The following is a 6,000-nucleotide window of genomic DNA, read 5'->3' on the forward strand; positions in this document are numbered from 1 at the left end:
TGGTTCTATCTTTTTGTAAATTGGATGTAACATTTACTGTTTTTGATGAAAGTAGACTCAATCGTTATAGATATTTTGTCTAAAACTTAGGCATTATCAGAATTGGCTCTGATAGACATTCTGCCCTATTAGTTTGTCTTCTAGGAAAAAGGATAAACAGATAATTCAAAAAAGAAAAAAAGGAGAGGTCTCCAATTAGAGGACTGAAACCCTAACTGCTTTTTGGGAATTCTGGATTTCTTTTTCTTTTTCTCAGGCCTCTTAATTTCATGCTTTATAAAAGGCACAGAAAGTAGAGCAAACCCTACATGCAGTGGTTCAGAGAATATCAAGCGATTTAGACAATGCCACTGCAGTGGGCTGAATGGTAGACCCTGAAAGATATTTCTACCTTCTAATCTCTGAAATCTGTGAATATTGCAGTATATATTAAGCCAAACATATTCATAAAGATTTTGAGAGGAGAACTTATCCTGGATTATCTGGGTAGGCCCTAAGTCCGAAGAAAAGTGTTCTTAAAAAAGTGAGACAAGGACTTCCCTGGTTGTCCAGCAGCTAAGATTCCAAGCTCCCAATGCAGAGAGCCTGGGTTAGATCTCTAGTCAGGGAACTAGATCCCACGTGCCACAACTAAATATCCTGCATACTGAAACTAAGACCTAGAACAGCCAAATAAATAAATATTTTTTTAAAAAGTGATGCAGAGGAAGATTTGAGAGACACACAAAGGAGGCAGTGTGATGCAGGCAGATGTTGAAGAAATGAGTCTACAAGTCCATGGAATGCAAGGGCAGCTACAAGAAGCTGAAAGAAACAAGGGACCACTTCTCCTCTAGAGTCTCTGGAGTGAGTGTGGTCCTGCCACATTTCAGATTTCTAGGCTTCAGAACTGTGCAAGAATAAAGCCACCAAGTTTGTGGCAATTTGTCATAGCAGCCTTATGAAACTAATACAACCACTTAAAATGATAGAACTTTTTGCCCCAGAAGTTCATGCAGTTGAATGGGTCATGGTTCAGAATTGAACTGCCTTAGATATAGGATTGGCTTCTTGAGGGAGAACATGAGCTAATTTAACAGTAGGATGTTGTGCCTACATCCCTACAGTCCTCTCCAAGATTTATTTATTTATTTATTTATTTATTTATTTATTTTTGGCTGCATTGGGTCTTGATTGCTGCATGTAGGCTTTCTCTAGTTGTGGCTTGCAGGCTCTAGAGTTCAGGGCACATGGACTTAGTTGCACTGTGGCATGAGGAATCTTCCTGGACCAGGGATTGAACCTGTGTCCCCTGCATTGGCAGGTGGATTGGTAACCAATGGACCATGAGGGAAGTCCTCTGAGATCTTTGATACTACTAAAAATCCAGGAAGTAAACCAAGAAATCTAAATTTGGGTAATTTGGAGAACAACCCCATAGCTGGTTTGGCAGGCTCTTCAGATCAGGGATGGGATATATTCCCTTGGTTTAATATAGGCACTCATGGCTCCTGGCTGAGAAGTGGACCACGAATTCTGATCATAATCAAACATATAAACTCTGATCATGATACTTTTTAGTATTGTTTTTCAGTTTCAGACCTATGATCTCTATCACAGCTATTATTATGACAGTCTAGCAAATGGCTATATAGCAGGAAGAGCAGAAAAGCCTGATACAGAGATATAAACAACCACTGTGGGAAACTTGGGGACCAGAACAACTATAGACAGAAACTTGACATGTGATTGTGATACCCCAAACAACAATGAAAATCCAGAATGGTCACAGCTTAGATATTAATAGTGTATTTAAGGAAAAACTGAAAGCCCAAACTGCCTATCCCCACACTCAGCCAGGACTCGGAGAACTAAAACTATGCTTAATGTCTATATTAGTATAACGTTGCTGTCCCTCTGTCTTCATGAGCATCTCTTTATTTTCAGGACTGTCCTGCCCAGGCAAACAGGTTGGTTGCTCATCCCAAGAACTTCGTCAGGAAACAAAGTTAATATTCAAAAGTGTCACTTTCCTATATACTTGCAATGATCAAGTGGCATTTGAAATGAAAAACACAATACTATTTACATTAGCACTCCCAGTGATCTATAGATTCAGTGCAATCCCAATCATAATCCCAACAAATTATTTTGTGGATATCGATGGGCTGATCATAAGTTTATATGGAAAGTCAAAGACCTAGAATAGCCAACACATGTTGAAGAACAAAGTCAGAGAACTGACACTACCCAACTTGAAAACCTACTATAAAAGCTACAGTAGTCAAAACAGTGTGGTATTGGCACAAGAAGAGACAAATAGATCAGTGGAACAACACAGAGTCCAACAAAAAATAATCTTTGACAAAGGAGAAAAGATATCTTTTCAACAAATGGTGCTGGAACAACTGGTCATCCACATGCAAAAAAATTTATGTAGACACAGACCCAATAGGGCTTCTCTGATGGCTCAGTGGTAAAGAATCAATCTGCAATGCAGGAGACATGGGTTCGATCCCTGAGTTGGGAAGACCCCCTTGAGGAGGAAATGGCAACCCACTCCAGTATTCTTGCCTGAAAAATTGCATGGGCAGTGGAGCCTGGTGGGCTACAGTCCAAAGCACCGCAAAAGTTGGACACAACTGAGTGACTGAGCACACATTGAATACCCTTCATAAGAATTTCCCAAAAGACCCACCAACTCTTCAATGGAAAGCATTGAAAAAATTTGCACCCTAAGATTCTCTGAATTTCTTACCTCAATTCTTGCCTTGCTGCTTCCACCACTCTTGGACTGTTGTATCATAAGTCTTATTCAATCCTAGTCAAGTCTCCACACTGAAATCTCTACTTTTAAAACAAACACCCTATTTTAATCAATTCTATCCTTACCCTTTTCCCTCTGAGACACTGCCAAATCTTTATGGAATAGATGGTCTCCCATGCTGTGATAAGTAATATACTCAAGCTTTGTTTTTTAAGTTGTGTTGGTTATACTTGGGGAGCTGATTTTATATATATTATATATATATATATATATAATATATATATATATAATCTAATATATCTGGGGCTTCCCTGGTAGCTCAGCTGATAAAGAATCTACCTGCAATGCAGGAGACCCTGGTTGGATTCCTGGGTCAGGAAGATACCTTGGAGAAGGGATAGGCTGCCCACTTCAGTATTCTTGGGCTTCCCCTGGTGCCTCAGATGGTAAAGAATCCACCTGCAATGTGGGAGACCTGGGTTCAGTCCTTGGGTTGGGAAGATCCCCTGGTGGAGGGCATGGCGACCCACTCTGATATTCTTGCCTGGAGAATTCCCATGGACAGAAGAGCCTGGCGGGTTACAGTCACAAAGACTTGGACATGACTGAGCAACTAAGCACAGCACATCTAATATATCTAGGTATAGACATATATATATATATACACGCTTATAAGTTGCATCCGTCACATGAAAAAATTATAAAGATTAGATCACAGATCATTGTGTCAAATTCAATCTATTTCTATCCAATAGTAACCAAAATGATAAAGATTGTTTGGTAATTCTCGATCATGTCAGCCTCTTCACAGCCCTCTTACAGTCCATCATCTCTCTGGGTACTAAGTTATGTACCTGAGGAAGGTAGATCACTCCAGGGTTGCCTTCCAGGCCCAGACCCTCAAAGAATGTAGGAACTAATATATACATATCAGAATTATTCCATTTCATTATAATGGTAGGGAAGGATGAATTGGGTAAATGCATTCAGACTAGGTACCCCCAAGAAACTAACCAAGAAAATTGAAGTGAAGCAAGAAGGAAGGATGCATAACAGTCATCAGCTCCTAGATCATATATTTAAGTAAACATTATACATAGAGTGCACATTCTCTATGTGTGGCTGTCATTATTTCTATCACTGTTTCTCAACTGAAAAATATATTTAAGGGAACTCTTAAAAACTTTCTCAGACCCAATCATTTATGTTAATTTTTATACTACTATTTCCTAAATATAAACAAAACTAAATATGAACTCTCCTGTTCATAAAGCTCTTATACAAATTCAATTTACCAATTCTGCACAAATTTTAAATATGTTCATTTAATGTGGTACATGATGTTTGCTGAAACAAAACTGCCCTTAGAAACCTAAGCATACTACCGACTGGCCTGTGTGCACTCTTGATTTTCAGCATGCTTGTATGTGCATCTTGTGAGGACTCTCCTTTCCCATCACTTTCCACTTTCAAATGACAAAAATTTTCAGTTGTAATCCTTGAAGGAGGAGGGTCACTTCATATCTTTTCTCACTAGTTCATGACAAAGCAGAATTACTTTGTGCCAACTTGGTTTTAAAAACAGACTCAAATACATGTCCTAATTATGTGGCAGCTGTTGCCATTCAGTCATCCAGATACTCCAGAATATGCCTAAAACTGAATGTAAAACATACTTGTAGAAAAACTCAGACTCTGTCATTGGATTCCAGTTTGAAAAACACTGTCCTATTATAGTATGTGTAAATAAATATGTTTAAATGAGACAATTTTGTTAGCTTCTTACTAATACTTTCTGGTGCTATTACCTGAGTACCTGCATTATAATGCAGCATTTGACTCCTGCTTCATTTGGACAATCAAGTCTCTTGTTGGTGAGCACTAAGGTATGGGCCATTCTGTCTCACAATCCAGGCCCCTGAAAATGGGTGCATTGGAGACCATAGGTCTCCATCATAGATCATCACTGTTCTTTGATCTCTAAATTGAGTGAAAGAAGATATACTCAGCAGTAGGGTAGCCAAATAACTGAAGCAAGACTTTAAATTTTAAGGAGCGGTTGAGGAGTTGCTGGACAAGACACTGTTTGGGGCTCATGTGGCAACTCCCCACTTCTCCCAACCCCCTTTCTCCTTCCCGTCCTCCTGCATTCTTTCACTGTTCCTCTCCTTTCCATCTACTTCTACGCTTCCCTCAAGGATCATTGTGATGTTTTTCCATAAAATATATTAAATGTTTTTTTAATTGAGAGATTATGGCCTTATCATTTTATATTAAAATGTACTTCCTTTTGTAAAATAGTAGTAGGTAGTTTTAGAAATTGTCTTTGGTAAAATAAGTAATCGGTAACCTTGTGTTTTCCTCCGACTATTTTTAAAAATTTTACACGCCCAAGATCGGGAACTACTGTCTAGAAATGAGAGACGAGAAAGAAGGAAGAAAAGCATGTGACACCTAATAAGTTGATTTATCAAGTTCAAGACGTTTAGCACCTTAATGTATTATATCTTCTACAGGAGTAGGAATGCCTAAGTCTCATTTGGGAGTCAGGGAAGGCTTCACAGAGGAGGTAACGTTTGAGCTGGGGCTTTAAGGATTACCAGTGGAGAAAAAGCAGGGCTTTCCAAGCAGAATGCATAATGCGAGCAAGAGCACAGAGCACAAAAGAGCATTACGTGCCCGGCAACTCTAAGAAGCCCGCCGGCTGTTGCGAAGAGTTCTCGGGGTTAGGCGATCAAGAGAGAAGCAGGGACTATTTTTTTTCCTACTTGGCCCTCTTCCCCTGCAGCCCATTGCACAGTGCTGGGCACACACACTGCAGGAGTTCAATAAATTCTTGTTGAATTGGGACAGGGTGATCGAGTGTGCTGGGAACCAAAGCCTCCGGATTCTTTCTCACGCACCCGTAGTGTGACCTTGGCGAAGTCCCTTTTCTTGGGACTGCGGCTTGCGGTTTAGTAATCCGCCGAGGGTGAGAAAGTGGAGGAGGAGGTTGGCCTGAAGCGTCGGGCTCTCACTGCCCCTGGAATCCCTGATTCGACGCGCGAAGGGCGGGGCGGGCCGGGGCGGAGCCGGCGGCGCGGGCTGCGGCGGGCGGAGATTCAGTTCCTCCTCCGCGCCAGCAGGGGGCACAGGGAGCGGCTTCCCGCCGCCCTTCCCCTCCCCGCGGGCGCCTGGCAGACTGCTGCAGTCGCGAGTGGCGAGCGCGGTGGGCGGGCCGGGTGGCGGCGGCGGCGGCGGCGCTACGCTGGGCT

Source organism: Ovis aries, chromosome X, assembly GCF_016772045.2.
Source record: "Ovis aries strain OAR_USU_Benz2616 breed Rambouillet chromosome X, ARS-UI_Ramb_v3.0, whole genome shotgun sequence".
Taxonomy (NCBI): Eukaryota; Metazoa; Chordata; class Mammalia; order Artiodactyla; family Bovidae; genus Ovis; species Ovis aries.